General features: G+C 36.9%; 1 protein-coding gene across 2 annotated transcripts in view; it reads right to left on the reverse strand.

Moving 5' to 3' along the window:
* LOC132464546 (protein-glutamine gamma-glutamyltransferase 2-like) overlaps positions 1 to 19,895 on the reverse strand; it is a 53,606-nt gene that overhangs the window by 28,991 nt on the left and 4,720 nt on the right. The gene's annotated exons all lie outside the window — the stretch shown is intronic.

Raw genomic sequence — 19,895 nt, forward strand, 5'->3', positions numbered from 1 at the left:
TTGCAAAGAAATAAAATCGTATAATGCATAGAATTGCAAAGAATTAAAATCTTAGTGCATAGAATTGCAAAGAATTAAAATCGTATAATGCATAGAATTGCAAAGAATTTAAATGGTAGTGCATAGAATTTTAAAGAATTAAAATCGTATAATGCATAGAATTGCAAAATAATTAAAATCGTAGTGCATAGAATTAAAACCGTATTGCATAGAATCAAACCACATTGCAAGGAATTAAAATAATTTAGCACAGAATAAAACCACATTGAAGTATGAAGCAGCAGTAGCCTACAAGTTCAGCAGCAGTCAACAATTTGCAAATGTATGGAAAGTTGTAAAAAGGAAAGATTCAAAAAAGGGAGAATGTAGAGTACTGTGTGGATGTGTAAATCAACTAGAATAGAATTGCAAAGAATTGAAGTCTTAGTGCATAGAATTGCAAAGAATTAAAATCGTAGTGCATAGAATTGCAAAGAATTAAAATCGTATAATGCATAGAATTGCAAAATAATTAAAATCGTAGTGCATAGAATTGCAAAGAATTAGAATCGTAGTGCATAGAATTGCAAAGAATTAAAACCGTATTGCATAGAATCAAACCACATTGCAAGGAATTAAAATAATTTAGCACATAATAAAACCACATTGAAGTATGAAGCAGCAGTAGCCTACAAGTTCAGCAGCAGTCAACAATTTGCAAATGTATGGAAAGTTGTAAAAAGGAAAGATTAAAAAAACGGAGAATGTAGAGTACTGTGTGGATGTGTAAATCAACTAGAATAGAATTGCAAAGAATTGAAATCTTAGTGCATAGAATTACAAAGAATTAAAATCGTATAATGCATAGAATTGCAAAGAATTAAAATCGTAGTGCATAGAATTGCAAAGAATTAAAACCGTATTGCATAGAATCAAACCACATTGCAAGGAATTAAAATAATTTAGCACAAAATAAAACCCCATTGAAGTATGAAGCAGCAGTAGCCAACAATTTGCAAATGTATGGAAAGTTGTAAAAAGGAAAGATTCAAAAAAGGGAGAATGTAGAGTACTGTGTGGATGTGTAAATCAACTAATCCATCTCCTAAATTCAAACCTACCAAGCCAAAAACCAACAATTGAAACCAAACCATAACAAGCCCGCATTCATTCGTCTAGTGAAGTCAGTCTGACAGCTTTTCATCCAGGCTACCAGGTGAAAGGCTCCCAACACAGTTGCGTTGGAGCAAACTACCTTCCAAGCTACCAGGTGAAACGCTCCCAACACAGCTGCGTTGGAGCAACTAGCTTCCAGGCTACCAGGTGAAACTCTCCCAACACAGTTGAGTTGGAGCAAACTAGCTTCCAGGCTACCAGGTGAAACGCTCCCAACACAGTTGCATTTGCTGTACAGTCAGTATGTTTACATACACATCTTATAGCCATGGGTCGACTATACTCCCCAATTGGCCAACTGCAATTGTCCGAGTACATATTTCAGATTATATTGCACAGAATAAAACCACATTGCAATGACTTAAAATCGTAGTGCATAGAATTGCAAAGAATTTAAATCTTAGTGCATAGAATTGCAAAGAAATAAAATCGTATAATGCATAGAATTGCAAAGAATTAAAATCTTAGTGCATAGAATTGCAAAGAATTAAAATCGTATAATGCATAGAATTGCAAAATAATTAAAATCGTAGTGCATAGAATTGCAAAGAATTAGAATAGTAGTGCATAGAATTGCAAAGAATTAAAATCGTAGTGCATAGAATTGCAAATAATTAAAACCATATTGCATAGAATCAAACACATTGCAAGGAATTAAAATCATTTAGCACAGAATAAAACCACATTGAAGTATGAAGCAGCAGTAGCCTACAAGTTCAGCAGCAGTCAACAATTTGCAAATGTATGGAAAGTTGTAAAAAGGAAAGATTCAAAAAAGGGAGAATGTAGAGTACTGTGTGGATGTGTAAATCAACTAATCCATCTCCTAAATTCAAACCTACCAAGCCAAAAACCAACAATTGAAACCAAACCATAACATGCCCGCAGTCATTCGTCTAGTGAAGTCAGTCTGACAGCTTTTCATCCAGGCTACCAGGTGAAATGCTCCCAACACAATTGCATTTGCTGTACAGTCAGTATGTTTACATACACATCTTATAGCCATAGGTCGACTATACTCCCCAATTGGCCAACTGCAATTGTCCGAGTACATATTTCAGATTATATTGCACAGAATAAAACCACATTGCAATGACTTAAAATCGTAGTGCATAGAATTGCAAAGAATTGAAATCTTAGTGCATAGAATTGCAAAGAAATAAAATCGTATAATGCATAGAATTGCAAAGGATTAAAATCGTAGTGCATAGAATTGCAAAGAATTAAAATCGTATAATGCATAGAATTGCAAAATAATTAAAATCGTAGTGCATAGAATTGCAAAGAATTAAAATCGTAGTGCATAGAATTGCAAAGAATTAAAACCGTATTGCATAGAATCAAACCACATTGCAAGGAATTAAAATAATTTAGCACAGAATAAAACCACATTGAAGTATGAAGCAGCAGTAGCCTACAAGTTCAGCAGCAGTCAACAATTTGCAAATGTATGGAAAGTTGTAAAAAGGAAAGATTCAAAAAAGGGAGAATGTAGAGTACTGTGTGGATGTGTAAATCAACTAATCCATCTCCTAAATTCAAACCTACCAAGCCAAAAACCAACAATTGAAACCAAACCATAACATGCCCGCAGTCATTCGTCTAGTGAAGTCAGTCTGACAGCTTTTCATCCAGGCTACCAGGTGAAAGGCTCCCAACACAGTTGCGTTGGAGCAAACTACCTTCCAAGCTACCAGGTGAAACGCTCCCAACACAGTTGCGTTGGAGCGACTAGCTTCCAGGCTACCAGGTGAAACGCTCCCAACACAGTTGCGTTGGAGCAACTAGCTTCCAGGCTACCAGGTGAAATGCTCCCAACACAATTGCATTTGCTGTACAGTCAGTATGTTTACATACACATCTTATAGCCATAGGTTTACTATACTCCCCAATTGGCCAACTGCAATTGTCCGAGTACATATTTCAGATTATATTGCACAGAATAAAACCACATTACAATGACTTAAAATCGTAGTGCATAGAATTGCAAAGAAATAAAATCGTATAATGCATAGAATTGCAAAGAATTAAAATCGTAGTGCATAGAATTGCAAAGAAATAAAATCGTATAATGCATAGAATTGCAAAGAATTGAAATCTTAGTGCATAGAATTGCAAAGAAATAAAATCGTATAATGCATATTATTGCAAAGAATTAAAATCGTATAATGCATAGAATTGCAAAGAATTAAAATCGTAGTGCATAGAATTGTAAAGAATTAAAACCGTATTGCATAGAATCAAACCACATTGCAAGGAATTAAAATAATTTAGCACAGAATAAAACCACATTGAAGTATGAAGCAGCAGTAGCCTACAAGTTCAGCAGCAGTCAACAATTTGCAAATGTATGGAAAGTTGTAAAAAGGAAAGATTCAAAAAAGGGAGAATGTAGAGTACTGTGTGGATGTGTAAATCAACTAATCCATCTCCTAAATTCAAACCTACCAAGCCAAAAACCAACAATTGAAACCAAACCATAACATGCCCGCAGTCATTCGTCTAGTGAAGTCAGTCTGACAGCTTTTCATCCAGGCTACCAGGTGAAAGGCTCCCAACACAGTTGCGTTGGAGCAAACTACCTTCCAAGCTACCAGGTGAAACGCTCCCAACACAGTTGCGTTGGAGCGACTAGCTTCCAGGCTACCAGGTGAAACGCTCCCAACACAGTTGCGTTGGAGCAACTAGCTTCCAGGCTACCAGGTGAAACGCTCCCAACACAGTTGCGTTGGAGCAAACTACCTTCCAAGCTACCAGGTGAAACGCTCCCAACACAGTTGCGTTGGAGCAAACTAGCTTCCAGGCTACCAGGTGAAACGCTCCCAACACAATTGCATTTGCTGTACAGTCAGTATGTTTACATACACATCTTATAGCCATAGGTCGACCATACTCCCCAATTGGCCAACTGCAATTGTCCGAGTACATATTTCAGATTATATTGCACAGAATAAAACCACATTGCAAAGAATTGAAATCTTAGTGCATAGAATTGCAAAGAAATAAAATCTTAGTGCATAGAATTGCAAAGAATTAAAATCGTAGTGCATAGAATTGCAAAGAATTAAAATCGTATAATGCATAGAATTGCAAAATAATTAAAATCGTAGTGCATAGAATTGCAAAGAATTAGAATCGTAGTGCATAGAATTGCAAAGAATTAAAATCGTAGTGCATAGAATTGCAAAGAATTAAAACCGTATTGCATAGAATCAAACCACATTGCAAGGAATTAAAATAATTTAGCACAGAATAAAACCACATTGAAGTATGAAGCAGCAGTAGCCTACAAGTTCAGCAGCAGTCAACAATTTGCAAATGTATGGAAAGTTGTAAAAAGGAAAGATTCAAAAAAGGGAGAATGTAGAGTACTGTGTGGATGTGTAAATCAACTAATCCATCTCCTAAATTCAAACCTACCAAGCCAAAAACCAACAATTGAAACCAAACCATAACATGCCCGCAGTCATTCGTCTAGTGAAGTCAGTCTGACAGCTTTTCATCCAGGCTACCAGGTGAAAGGCTCCCAACACAGTTGCGTTGGAGCAAACTACCTTCCAAGCTACCAGGTGAAACGCTCCCAACACAGTTGCGTTGGAGCAACTAGCTTCCAGGCTACCAGGTGAAACGCTCCCAACACAGTTGCGTTGGAGCAACTAGCTTCCAGGCTACCAGGTGAAACTCTCCCAACACAGTTGAGTTGGAGCAAACTAGCTTCCAGGCTACCAGGTGAAACGCTCCCAACACAGTTGCATTTGCTGTACAGTCAGTATGTTTACATACACATCTTATAGCCATAGGTCGACTATACTCCCCAATTGGCCAACTGCAATTGTCCGAGTACATATTTCAGATTATATTGCACAGAATAAAACCACATTGCAATGACTTAAAATCGTAGTGCATAGAATTGCAAAGAATTTAAATCTTAGTGCATAGAATTGCAAAGAAATAAAATCGTATAATGCATAGAATTGCAAAGAATTAAAATCTTAGTGCATAGAATTGCAAAGAATTAAAATCGTATAATGCATAGAATTGCAAAATAATTAAGATCGTAGTGCATAGAATTGCAAAGAATTAGAATAGTAGTGCATAGAATTGCAAAGAATTAAAATCGTAGTGCATAGAATTGCAAATAATTAAAACCGTATTGCATAGAATCAAACACATTGCAAGGAATTAAAATCATTTAGCACAGAATAAAACCACATTGAAGTATGAAGCAGCAGTAGCCTACAAGTTCAGCAGCAGTCAACAATTTGCAAATGTATGGAAAGTTGTAAAAAGGAAAGATTCAAAAAAGGGAGAATGTAGAGTACTGTGTGGATGTGTAAATCAACTAATCCATCTCCTAAATTCAAACCTACCAAGCCAAAAACCAACAATTGAAACCAAACCATAACATGCCCGCAGTCATTCGTCTAGTGAAGTCAGTCTGACAGCTTTTCATCCAGGCTACCAGGTGAAATGCTCCCAACACAATTGCATTTGCTGTACAGTCAGTATGTTTACATACACATCTTATAGCCATAGGTCGACTATACTCCCCAATTGGCCAACTGCAATTGTCCGAGTACATATTTCAGATTATATTGCACAGAATAAAACCACATTGCAATGACTTAAAATCGTAGTGCATAGAATTGCAAAGAATTGAAATCTTAGTGCATAGAATTGCAAAGAAATAAAATCGTATAATGCATAGAATTGCAAAGGATTAAAATCGTAGTGCATAGAATTGCAAAGAATTAAAATCGTATAATGCATAGAATTGCAAAATAATTAAAATCGTAGTGCATAGAATTGCAAAGAATTAAAATCGTAGTGCATAGAATTGCAAAGGATTAAAATCGTATAATGCATAGAATTGCAAAGGATTAAAATCGTAGTGCATAGAATTGCAAAGAATTAAAATCGTATAATGCATAGAATTGCAAAATAATTAAAATCGTAGTGCATAGAATTGCAAAGAATTAAAATCGTAGTGCATAGAATTGCAAAGAATTAAAACCGTATTGCATAGAATCAAACCACATTGCAAGGAATTAAAATAATTTAGCACAGAATAAAACCACATTGAAGTATGAAGCAGCAGTAGCCTACAAGTTCAGCAGCAGTCAACAATTTGCAAATGTATGGAAAGTTGTAAAAAGGAAAGATTCAAAAAAGGGAGAATGTAGAGTACTGTGTGGATGTGTAAATCAACTAATCCATCTCCTAAATTCAAACCTACCAAGCCAAAAACCAACAATTGAAACCAAACCATAACATGCCCGCAGTCATTCGTCTAGTGAAGTCAGTCTGACAGCTTTTCATCCAGGCTACCAGGTGAAAGGCTCCCAACACAGTTGCGTTGGAGCAAACTACCTTCCAAGCTACCAGGTGAAACGCTCCCAACACAGTTGCGTTGGAGCAACTAGCTTCCAGGCTACCAGGTGAAACGCTCCCAACACAGTTGCGTTGGAGCAACTAGCTTCCAGGCTACCAGGTGAAACTCTCCCAACACAGTTGAGTTGGAGCAAACTAGCTTCCAGGCTACCAGGTGAAACGCTCCCAACACAGTTGCATTTGCTGTACAGTCAGTATGTTTACATACACATCTTATAGCCATAGGTCGACTATACTCCCCAATTGGCCAACTGCAATTGTCCGAGTACATATTTCAGATTATATTGCACAGAATAAAACCACATTGCAATGACTTAAAATCGTAGTGCATAGAATTGCAAAGAATTTAAATCTTAGTGCATAGAATTGCAAAGAAATAAAATCGTATAATGCATAGAATTGCAAAGAATTAAAATCTTAGTGCATAGAATTGCAAAGAATTAAAATCGTATAATGCATAGAATTGCAAAATAATTAAAATCGTAGTGCATAGAATTGCAAAGAATTAGAATAGTAGTGCATAGAATTGCAAAGAATTAAAATCGTAGTGCATAGAATTGCAAAGAATTAAAATCGTATAATGCATAGAATTGCAAAATAATTAAAATCGTAGTGCATAGAATTGCAAAGAATTAAAATCGTAGTGCATAGAATTGCAAAGGATTAAAATCGTATAATGCATAGAATTGCAAAGGATTAAAATCGTAGTGCATAGAATTGCAAAGAATTAAAATCGTATAATGCATAGAATTGCAAAATAATTAAAATCGTAGTGCATAGAATTGCAAAGAATTAAAATCGTAGTGCATAGAATTGCAAAGAATTAAAACCGTATTGCATAGAATCAAACCACATTGCAAGGAATTAAAATAATTTAGCACAGAATAAAACCACATTGAAGTATGAAGCAGCAGTAGCCTACAAGTTCAGCAGCAGTCAACAATTTGCAAATGTATGGAAAGTTGTAAAAAGGAAAGATTCAAAAAAGGGAGAATGTAGAGTACTGTGTGGATGTGTAAATCAACTAATCCATCTCCTAAATTCAAACCTACCAAGCCAAAAACCAACAATTGAAACCAAACCATAACATGCCCGCAGTCATTCGTCTAGTGAAGTCAGTCTGACAGCTTTTCATCCAGGCTACCAGGTGAAAGGCTCCCAACACAGTTGCGTTGGAGCAAACTACCTTCCAAGCTACCAGGTGAAACGCTCCCAACACAGTTGCGTTGGAGCAACTAGCTTCCAGGCTACCAGGTGAAACGCTCCCAACACAGTTGCGTTGGAGCAACTAGCTTCCAGGCTACCAGGTGAAACTCTCCCAACACAGTTGAGTTGGAGCAAACTAGCTTCCAGGCTACCAGGTGAAACGCTCCCAACACAGTTGCATTTGCTGTACAGTCAGTATGTTTACATACACATCTTATAGCCATAGGTCGACTATACTCCCCAATTGGCCAACTGCAATTGTCCGAGTACATATTTCAGATTATATTGCACAGAATAAAACCACATTGCAATGACTTAAAATCGTAGTGCATAGAATTGCAAAGAATTTAAATCTTAGTGCATAGAATTGCAAAGAAATAAAATCGTATAATGCATAGAATTGCAAAGAATTAAAATCTTAGTGCATAGAATTGCAAAGAATTAAAATCGTATAATGCATAGAATTGCAAAATAATTAAAATCGTAGTGCATAGAATTGCAAAGAATTAGAATAGTAGTGCATAGAATTGCAAAGAATTAAAATCGTAGTGCATAGAATTGCAAATAATTAAAACCGTATTGCATAGAATCAAACACATTGCAAGGAATTAAAATCATTTAGCACAGAATAAAACCACATTGAAGTATGAAGCAGCAGTAGCCTACAAGTTCAGCAGCAGTCAACAATTTGCAAATGTATGGAAAGTTGTAAAAAGGAAAGATTCAAAAAAGGGAGAATGTAGAGTACTGTGTGGATGTGTAAATCAACTAATCCATCTCCTAAATTCAAACCTACCAAGCCAAAAACCAACAAGTGAAACCAAACCATAACATGCCCGCAGTCATTCGTCTAGTGAAGTCAGTCTGACAGCTTTTCATCCAGGCTACCAGGTGAAATGCTCCCAACACAATTGCATTTGCTGTACAGTCAGTATGTTTACATACACATCTTATAGCCATAGGTCGACTATACTCCCCAATTGGCCAACTGCAATTGTCCGAGTACATATTTCAGATTATATTGCACAGAATAAAACCACATTGCAATGACTTAAAATCGTAGTGCATAGAATTGCAAAGAATTGAAATCTTAGTGCATAGAATTGCAAAGAAATAAAATCGTATAATGCATAGAATTGCAAAGGATTAAAATCGTAGTGCATAGAATTGCAAAGAATTAAAATCGTATAATGCATAGAATTGCAAAATAATTAAAATCGTAGTGCATAGAATTGCAAAGAATTAAAATCGTAGTGCATAGAATTGCAAAGGATTAAAATCGAATAATGCATAGAATTGCAAAGGATTAAAATCGTAGTGCATAGAATTGCAAAGAATTAAAATCGTATAATGCATAGAATTGCAAAATAATTAAAATCGTAGTGCATAGAATTGCAAAGAATTAAAATCGTAGTGCATAGAATTGCAAAGAATTAAAACCGTATTGCATAGAATCAAACCACATTGCCAGGAATTAAAATAATTTAGCACAGAATAAAACCACATTGAAGTATGAAGCAGCAGTAGCCTACAAGTTCAGCAGCAGTCAACAATTTGCAAATGTATGGAAAGTTGTAAAAAGGAAAGATTCAAAAAAGGGAGAATGTAGAGTACTGTGTGGATGTGTAAATCAACTAATCCATCTCCTAAATTCAAACCTACCAAGCCAAAAACCAACAATTGAAACCAAACCATAACATGCCCGCAGTCATTCGTCTAGTGAAGTCAGTCTGACAGCTTTTCATCCAGGCTACCAGGTGAAAGGCTCCCAACACAGTTGCGTTGGAGCAAACTACCTTCCAAGCTACCAGGTGAAACGCTCCCAACACAGTTGCGTTGGAGCAACTAGCTTCCAGGCTACCAGGTGAAACGCTCCCAACACAGTTGCGTTGGAGCAACTAGCTTCCAGGCTACCAGGTGAAACTCTCCCAACACAGTTGAGTTGGAGCAAACTAGCTTCCAGGCTACCAGGTGAAACGCTCCCAACACAGTTGCATTTGCTGTACAGTCAGTATGTTTACATACACATCTTATAGCCATAGGTCGACTATACTCCCCAATTGGCCAACTGCAATTGTCCGAGTACATATTTCAGATTATATTGCACAGAATAAAACCACATTGCAATGACTTAAAATCGTAGTGCATAGAATTGCAAAGAATTTAAATCTTAGTGCATAGAATTGCAAAGAAATAAAATCGTATAATGCATAGAATTGCAAAGAAATAAAATCTTAGTGCATAGAATTGCAAAGAATTAAAATCGTATAATGCATAGAATTGCAAAATAATTAAAATCGTAGTGCATAGAATTGCAAAGAATTAGAATAGTAGTGCATAGAATTGCAAAGAATTAAAATCGTAGTGCATAGAATTGCAAATAATTAAAACCGTATTGCATAGAATCAAACACATTGCAAGGAATTAAAATCATTTAGCACAGAATAAAACCACATTGAAGTATGAAGCAGCAGTAGCCTACAAGTTCAGCAGCAGTCAACAATTTGCAAATGTATGGAAAGTTGTAAAAAGGAAGGATTCAAAAAAGGGAGAATGTAGAGTACTGTGTGGATGTGTAAATCAACTAATCCATCTCCTAAATTCAAACCTACCAAGCCAAAAACCAACAATTGAAACCAAACCATAACATGCCCGCAGTCATTCGTCTAGTGAAGTCAGTCTGACAGCTTTTCATCCAGGCTACCAGGTGAAATGCTCCCAACACAATTGCATTTGCTGTACAGTCAGTATGTTTACATACACATCTTATAGCCATAGGTCGACTATACTCCCCAATTGGCCAACTGCAATTGTCCGAGTACATATTTCAGATTATATTGCACAGAATAAAACCACATTGCAATGACTTAAAATCGTAGTGCATAGAATTGCAAAGAATTGAAATCTTAGTGCATAGAATTGCAAAGAAATAAAATCGTATAATGCATAGAATTGCAAAGGATTAAAATCGTAGTGCATAGAATTGCAAAGAATTAAAATCGTATAATGCATAGAATTGCAAAATAATTAAAATCGTAGTGCATAGAATTGCAAAGAATTAAAATCGTAGTGCATAGAATTGAAAAGAATTAAAACCGTATTGCATAGAATCAAACCACATTGCAAGGAATTAAAATAATTTAGCACAGAATAAAACCACATTGAAGTATGAAGCAGCAGTAGCCTACAAGTTCAGCAGCAGTCAACAATTTGCAAATGTATGGAAAGTTGTAAAAAGGAAAGATTCAAAAAAGGGAGAATGTAGAGTACTGTGTGGATGTGTAAATCAACTAATCCATCTCCTAAATTCAAACCTACCAAGCCAAAAACCAACAATTGAAACCAAACCATAACATGCCCGCAGTCATTCGTCTAGTGAAGTCAGTCTGACAGCTTTTCATCCAGGCTACCAGGTGAAAGGCTCCCAACACAGTTGCGTTGGAGCAAACTACCTTCCAAGCTACCAGGTGAAACGCTCCCAACACAGTTGCGTTGGAGCGACTAGCTTCCAGGCTACCAGGTGAAACGCTCCCAACACAGTTGCGTTGGAGCAACTAGCTTCCAGGCTACCAGGTGAAACGCTCCCAACACAATTGCATTTGCTGTACAGTCAGTATGTTTACATACACATCTTATAGCCATAGGTCGACCATACTCCCCAATTGGCCAACTGCAATTGTCCGAGTACATATTTCAGATTATATTGCACAGAATAAAACCACATTGCAAAGAATTGAAATCTTAGTGCATAGAATTGCAAAGAAATAAAATCTTAGTGCATAGAATTGCAAAGAATTAAAATCGTAGTGCATAGAATTGCAAAGAATTAAAATCGTATAATGCATAGAATTGCAAAATAATTAAAATCGTAGTGCATAGAATTGCAAAGAATTAGAATCGTAGTGCATAGAATTGCAAAGAATTAAAACCGTATTGCATAGAATCAAACCACATTGCAAGGAATTAAAATAATTTAGCACAGAATAAAACCACATTGAAGTATGAAGCAGCAGTAGCCTACAAGTTCAGCAGCAGTCAACAATTTGCAAATGTATGGAAAGTTGTAAAAAGGAAAGATTCAAAAAAGGGAGAATGTAGAGTACTGTGTGGATGTGTAAATCAACTAATCCATCTCCTAAATTCAAACCTACCAAGCCAAAAACCAACAATTGAAACCAAACCATAACATGCCCGCAGTCATTCGTCTAGTGAAGTCAGTCTGACAGCTTTTCATCCAGGCTACCAGGTGAAAGGCTCCCAACACAGTTGCGTTGGAGCAAACTACCTTCCAAGCTACCAGGTGAAACGCTCCCAACACAGTTGCGTTGGAGCAACTAGCTTCCAGGCTACCAGGTGAAACGCTCCCAACACAGTTGCGTTGGAGCAACTAGCTTCCAGGCTACCAGGTGAAACTCTCCCAACACAGTTGAGTTGGAGCAAACTAGCTTCCAGGCTACCAGGTGAAACGCTCCCAACACAGTTGCATTTGCTGTACAGTCAGTATGTTTACATACACATCTTATAGCCATAGGTCGACTATACTCCCCAATTGGCCAACTGCAATTGTCCGAGTACATATTTCAGATTATATTGCACAGAATAAAACCACATTGCAATGACTTAAAATCGTAGTGCATAGAATTGCAAAGAATTTAAATCTTAGTGCATAGAATTGCAAAGAAATAAAATCGTATAATGCATAGAATTGCAAAGAATCAAAATCTTAGTGCATAGAATTGCAAAGAATTAAAATCGTATAATGCATAGAATTGCAAAATAATTAAAATCTTAGTGCATAGAATTGCAAAGAATTAGAATAGTAGTGCATAGAATTGCAAAGAATTAAAATCGTAGTGCATAGAATTGCAAATAATTAAAACCGTATTGCATAGAATCAAACACATTGCAAGGAATTAAAATCATTTAGCACAGAATAAAACCACATTGAAGTATGAAGCAGCAGTAGCCTACAAGTTCAGCAGCAGTCAACAATTTGCAAATGTATGGAAAGTTGTAAAAAGGAAAGATTCAAAAAAGGGAGAATGTAGAGTACTGTGTGGATGTGTAAATCAACTAATCCATCTCCTAAATTCAAACCTACCAAGCCAAAAACCAACAATTGAAACCAAACCATAACATGCCCGCAGTCATTCGTCTAGTGAAGTCAGTCTGACAGCTTTTCATCCAGGCTACCAGGTGAAATGCTCCCAACACAATTGCATTTGCTGTACAGTCAGTATGTTTACATACACATCTTATAGCCATAGGTCGACTATACTCCCCAATTGGCCAACTGCAATTGTCCGAGTACATATTTCAGATTATATTGCACAGAATAAAACCACATTGCAATGACTTAAAATCGTAGTGCATAGAATTGCAAAGAATTGAAATCTTAGTGCATAGAATTGCAAAGAAATAAAATCGTATAATGCATAGAATTGCAAAGGATTAAAATCGTAGTGCATAGAATTGCAAAGAATTAAAATCGTATAATGCATAGAATTGCAAAATAATTAAAATCGTAGTGCATAGAATTGCAAAGAATTAAAATCGTAGTGCATAGAATTGCAAAGAATTAAAACCGTATTGCATAGAATCAAACCACATTGCAAGGAATTAAAATAATTTAGCACAGAATAAAACCACATTGAAGTATGAAGCAGCAGTAGCCTACAAGTTCAGCAGCAGTCAACAATTTGCAAATGTATGGAAAGTTGTACAAAGGAAAGATTCAAAAAAGGGAGAATGTAGAGTACTGTGTGGATGTGTAAATCAACTAATCCATCTCCTAAATTCAAACCTACCAAGCCAAAAACCAACAATTGAAACCAAACCATAACATGCCCGCAGTCATTCGTCTAGTGAAGTCAGTCTGACAGCTTTTCATCCAGGCTACCAGGTGAAAGGCTCCCAACACAGTTGCGTTGGAGCAAACTACCTTCCAAGCTACCAGGTGAAACGCTCCCAACACAGTTGCGTTGGAGCGACTAGCTTCCAGGCTACCAGGTGAAACGCTCCCAACACAGTTGCGTTGGAGCAACTAGCTTCCAGGCTACCAGGTGAAACTCTCCCAACACAGTTGCGTTGGAGCAAACTACCTTCCAAGCTACCAGGTGAAACGCTCCCAACACAGTTGCGTTGGAGCAAACTAGCTTCCAGGCTACCAGGTGAAACGCTCCCAACACAATTGCATTTGCTGTACAGTCAGTATGTTTACATACACATCTTATAGCCATAGGTCGACCATACTCCCCAATTGGCCAACTGCAATTGTCCGAGTACATATTTCAGATTATATTGCACAGAATAAAACCACATTGCAAAGAATTGAAATCTTAGTGCATAGAATTGCAAAGAAATAAAATCTTAGTGCATAGAATTGCAAAGAATTAAAATCGTAGTGCATAGAATTGCAAAGAATTAAAATCGTATAATGCATAGAATTGCAAAATAATTAAAATCGTAGTGCATAGAATTGCAAAGAATTAGAATCGTAGTGCATAGAATTGCAAAGAATTAAAACCGTATTGCATAGAATCAAACCACATTGCAAGGAATTAAAATAATTTAGCACAGAATAAAACCACATTGAAGTATGAAGCAGCAGTAGCCTACAAGTTCAGCAGCAGTCAACAATTTGCAAATGTATGGAAAGTTGTAAAAAGGAAAGATTCAAAAAAGGGAGAATGTAGAGTACTGTGTGGATGTGTAAATCAACTAATCCATCTCCTAAATTCAAACCTACCAAGCCAAAAACCAACAATTGAAACCAAACCATAACATGCCCGCAGTCATTCGTCTAGTGAAGTCAGTCTGACAGCTTTTCATCCAGGCTACCAGGTGAAAGGCTCCCAACACAGTTGCGTTGGAGCAAACTACCTTCCAAGCTACCAGGTGAAACGCTCCCAACACAGTTGCGTTGGAGCAACTAGCTTCCAGGCTACCAGGTGAAACGCTCCCAACACAGTTGCGTTGGAGCAACTAGCTTCCAGGCTACCAGGTGAAACTCTCCCAACACAGTTGAGTTGGAGCAAACTAGCTTCCAGGCTACCAGGTGAAACGCTCCCAACACAGTTGCATTTGCTGTACAGTCAGTATGTTTACATACACATCTTATAGCCATAGGTCGACTATACTCCCCAATTGGCCAACTGCAATTGTCCGAGTACATATTTCAGATTATATTGCACAGAATAAAACCACATTGCAATGACTTAAAATCGTAGTGCATAGAATTGCAAAGAATTTAAATCTTAGTGCATAGAATTGCAAAGAAATAAAATCGTATAATGCATAGAATTGCAAAGAATCAAAATCTTAGTGCATAGAATTGCAAAGAATTAAAATCGTATAATGCATAGAATTGCAAAATAATTAAAATCTTAGTGCATAGAATTGCAAAGAATTAGAATAGTAGTGCATAGAATTGCAAAGAATTAAAATCGTAGTGCATAGAATTGCAAATAATTAAAACCGTATTGCATAGAATCAAACACATTGCAAGGAATTAAAATCATTTAGCACAGAATAAAACCACATTGAAGTATGAAGCAGCAGTAGCCTACAAGTTCAGCAGCAGTCAACAATTTGCAAATGTATGGAAAGTTGTAAAAAGGAAAGATTCAAAAAAGGGAGAATGTAGAGTACTGTGTGGATGTGTAAATCAACTAATCCATCTCCTAAATTCAAACCTACCAAGCCAAAAACCAACAATTGAAACCAAACCATAACATGCCCGCAGTCATTCGTCTAGTGAAGTCAGTCTGACAGCTTTTCATCCAGGCTACCAGGTGAAATGCTCCCAACACAATTGCATTTGCTGTACAGTCAGTATGTTTACATACACATCTTATAGCCATAGGTCGACTATACTCCCCAATTGGCCAACTGCAATTGTCCGAGTACATATTTCAGATTATATTGCACAGAATAAAACCACATTGCAAAGAATTGAAATCTTAGTGCATAGAATTGCAAAGAAATAAAATCTTAGTGCATAGAATTGCAAAGAATTAAAATCGTAGTGCATAGAATTGCAAAGAATTAAAATCGTATAATGCATAGAATTGCAAAATAATTAAAATCGTAGTGCATAGAATTGCAAAGAATTAGAATCGTAGTGCATAGAATTGCAAAGAATTAAAACCGTATTGCATAGAATCAAACCACATTGCAAGGAATTAAAATAATTTAGCACAGAATAAAACCACATTGAAGTATGAAGCAGCAGTAGCCTACAAGTTCAGCAGCAGTCAACAATTTGCAAATGTATGGAAAGTTGTAAAAAGGAAAGATTCAAAAAAGGGAGAATGTAGAGTACTGTGTGGATGTGTAAATCAACTAATCCATCTCCTAAATTCAAACCTACCAAGCCAAAAACCAACAATTGAAACCAAACCATAACATGCCCGCAGTCATTCGTCTAGTGAAGTCAGTCTGACAGCTTTTCATCCAGGCTACCAGGTGAAAGGCTCCCAACACAGTTGCGTTGGAGCAAACTACCTTCCAAGCTACCAGGTGAAACGCTCCCAACACAGTTGCGTTGGAGCAACTAGCTTCCAGGCTACCAGGTGAAACGCTCCCAACACAGTTGCGTTGGAGCAACTAGCTTCCAGGCTACCAGGTGAAACTCTCCCAACACAGTTGAGTTGGAGCAAACTAGCTTCCAGGCTACCAGGTGAAACGCTCCCAACACAGTTGCATTTGCTGTACAGTCAGTATGTTTACATACACATCTTATAGCCATAGGTCGACTATACTCCCCAATTGGCCAACTGCAATTGTCCGAGTACATATTTCAGATTATATTGCACAGAATAAAACCACATTGCAATGACTTAAAATCGTAGTGCATAGAATTGCAAAGAATTGAAATCTTAGTGCATAGAATTGCAAAGAAATAAAATCGTATAATGCATAGAATTGCAAAGAATCAAAATCTTAGTGCATAGAATTGCAAAGAATTAAAATCGTATAATGCATAGAATTGCAAAATAATTAAAATCTTAGTGCATAGAATTGCAAAGAATTAGAATAGTAGTGCATAGAATTGCAAAGAATTAAAATCGTAGTGCATAGAATTGCAAATAATTAAAACCGTATTGCATAGAATCAAACACATTGCAAGGAATTAAAATCATTTAGCACAGAATAAAACCACATTGAAGTATGAAGCAGCAGTAGCCTACAAGTTCAGCAGCAGTCAACAATTTGCAAATGTATGGAAAGTTGTAAAAAGGAAAGATTCAAAAAAGGGAGAATGTAGAGTACTGTGTGGATGTGTAAATCAACTAATCCATCTCCTAAATTCAAACCTACCAAGCCAAAAACCAACAATTGAAACCAAACCATAACATGCCCGCAGTCATTCGTCTAGTGAAGTCAGTCTGACAGCTTTTCATCCAGGCTACCAGGTGAAATGCTCCCAACACAATTGCATTTGCTGTACAGTCAGTATGTTTACATACACATCTTATAGCCATAGGTCGACTATACTCCCCAATTGGCCAACTGCAATTGTCCGAGTACATATTTCAGATTATATTGCACAGAATAAAACCACATTGCAATGACTTAAAATCGTAGTGCATAGAATTGCAAAGAATTGAAATCTTAGTGCATAGAATTGCAAAGAAATAAAATCGTATAATGCATAGAATTGCAAAGGATTAAAATCGTAGTGCATAGAATTGCAAAGAATTAAAATCGTATAATGCATAGAATTGCAAAATAATTAAAATCGTAGTGCATAGAATTGCAAAGAATTAAAATCGTAGTGCATAGAATTGCAAAGAATTAAAACCGTATTGCATAGAATCAAACCACATTGCAAGGAATTAAAATAATTTAGCACAGAATAAAACCACATTGAAGTATGAAGCAGCAGTAGCCTACAAGTTCAGCAGCAGTCAACAATTTGCAAATGTATGGAAAGTTGTACAAAGGAAAGATTCAAAAAAGGGAGAATGTAGAGTACTGTGTGGATGTGTAAATCAACTAATCCATCTCCTAAATTCAAACCTACCAAGCCAAAAACCAACAATTGAAACCAAACCATAACATGCCCGCAGTCATTCGTCTAGTGAAGTCAGTCTGACAGCTTTTCATCCAGGCTACCAGGTGAAAGGCTCCCAACACAGTTGCGTTGGAGCAAACTACCTTCCAAGCTACCAGGTGAAACGCTCCCAACACAGTTGCGTTGGAGCGACTAGCTTCCAGGCTACCAGGTGAAACGCTCCCAACACAGTTGCGTTGGAGCAACTAGCTTCCAGGCTACCAGGTGAAACGCTCCCAACACAGTTGCGTTGGAGCAAACTACCTTCCAAGCTACCAGGTGAAACGCTCCCAACACAGTTGCGTTGGAGCAAACTAGCTTCCAGGCTACCAGGTGAAACGCTCCCAACACAATTGCATTTGCTGTACAGTCAGTATGTTTACATACACATCTTATAGCCATAGGTCGACCATACTCCCCAATTGGCCAACTGCAATTGTCCGAGTACATATTTCAGATTATATTGCACAGAATAAAACCACATTGCAAAGAATTGAAATCTTAGTGCATAGAATTGCAAAGAAATAAAATCTTAGTGCATAGAATTGCAAAGAATTAAAATCGTAGTGCATAGAATTGCAAAGAATTAAAATCGTATAATGCATAGAATTGCAAAATAATTAAAATCGTAGTGCATAGAATTGCAAAGAATTAGAATCGTAGTGCATAGAATTGCAAAGAATTAAAACCGTATTGCATAGAATCAAACCACATTGCAAGGAATTAAAATAATTTAGCACAGAATAAAACCACATTGAAGTATGAAGCAGCAGTAGCCTACAAGTTCAGCAGCAGTCAACAATTTGCAAATGTATGGAAAGTTGTAAAAAGGAAAGATTCAAAAAAGGGAGAATGTAGAGTACTGTGTGGATGTGTAAATCAACTAATCCATCTCCTAAATTCAAACCTACCAAGCCAAAAACCAACAATTGAAACCAAACCATAACATGCCCGCAGTCATTCGTCTAGTGAAGTCAGTCTGACAGCTTTTCATCCAGGCTACCAGGTGAAAGGCTCCCAACACAGTTGCGTTGGAGCAAACTACCTTCCAAGCTACCAGGTGAAACGCTCCCAACACAGTTGCGTTGGAGCAACTAGCTTCCAGGCTACCAGGTGAAACGCTCCCAACACAGTTGCGTTGGAGCAACTAGCTTCCAGGCTACCAGGTGAAACTCTCCCAACACAGTTGAGTTGGAGCAAACTAGCTTCCAGGCTACCAGGTGAAACGCTCCCAACACAGTTGCATTTGCTGTACAGTCAGTATGTTTACATACACATCTTATAGCCATAGGTCGACTATACTCCCCAATTGGCCAACTGCAATTGTCCGAGTACATATTTCAGATTATATTGCACAGAATAAAACCACATTGCAATGACTTAAAATCGTAGTGCATAGAATTGCAAAGAATTGAAATCGTATAATGCATAGAATTGCAAAATAATTAAAATCGTAGTGCATAGAATTGCAAAGAATTAGAATAGTAGTGCATAGAATTGCAAAGAATTAAAATCGTAGTGCATAGAATTGCAAATAATTAAAACCGTATTGCATAGAATCAAACACATTGCAAGGAATTAAAATCATTTAGCACAGAATAAAACCACATTGAAGTATGAAGCAGCAGTAGCCTACAAGTTCAGCAGCAGTCAACAATTTGCAAATGTATGGAAAGTTGTAAAAAGGAAAGATTCAAAAAAGGGAGAATGTAGAGTACTGTGTGGATGTGTAAATCAACTAATCCATCTCCTAAATTCAAACCTACCAAGCCAAAAACCAACAATTGAAACCAAACCATAACATGCCCGCAGTCATTCGTCTAGTGAAGTCAGTCTGACAGCTTTTCATCCAGGCTACCAGGTGAAATGCTCCCAACACAATTGCATTTGCTGTACAGTCAGTATGTTTACATACACATCTTATAGCCATAGGTCGACTATACTCCCCAATTGGCCAACTGCAATTGTCCGAGTACATATTTCAGATTATATTGCACAGAATAAAACCACATTGCAATGACTTAAAATCGTAGTGCATAGAATTGCAAAGAATTGAAATCTTAGTGCATAGAATTGCAAAGAAATA

This window comes from Gadus macrocephalus, chromosome 9 (assembly GCF_031168955.1).
Source record: "Gadus macrocephalus chromosome 9, ASM3116895v1".
Classification (NCBI taxonomy): domain Eukaryota; kingdom Metazoa; phylum Chordata; class Actinopteri; order Gadiformes; family Gadidae; genus Gadus; species Gadus macrocephalus.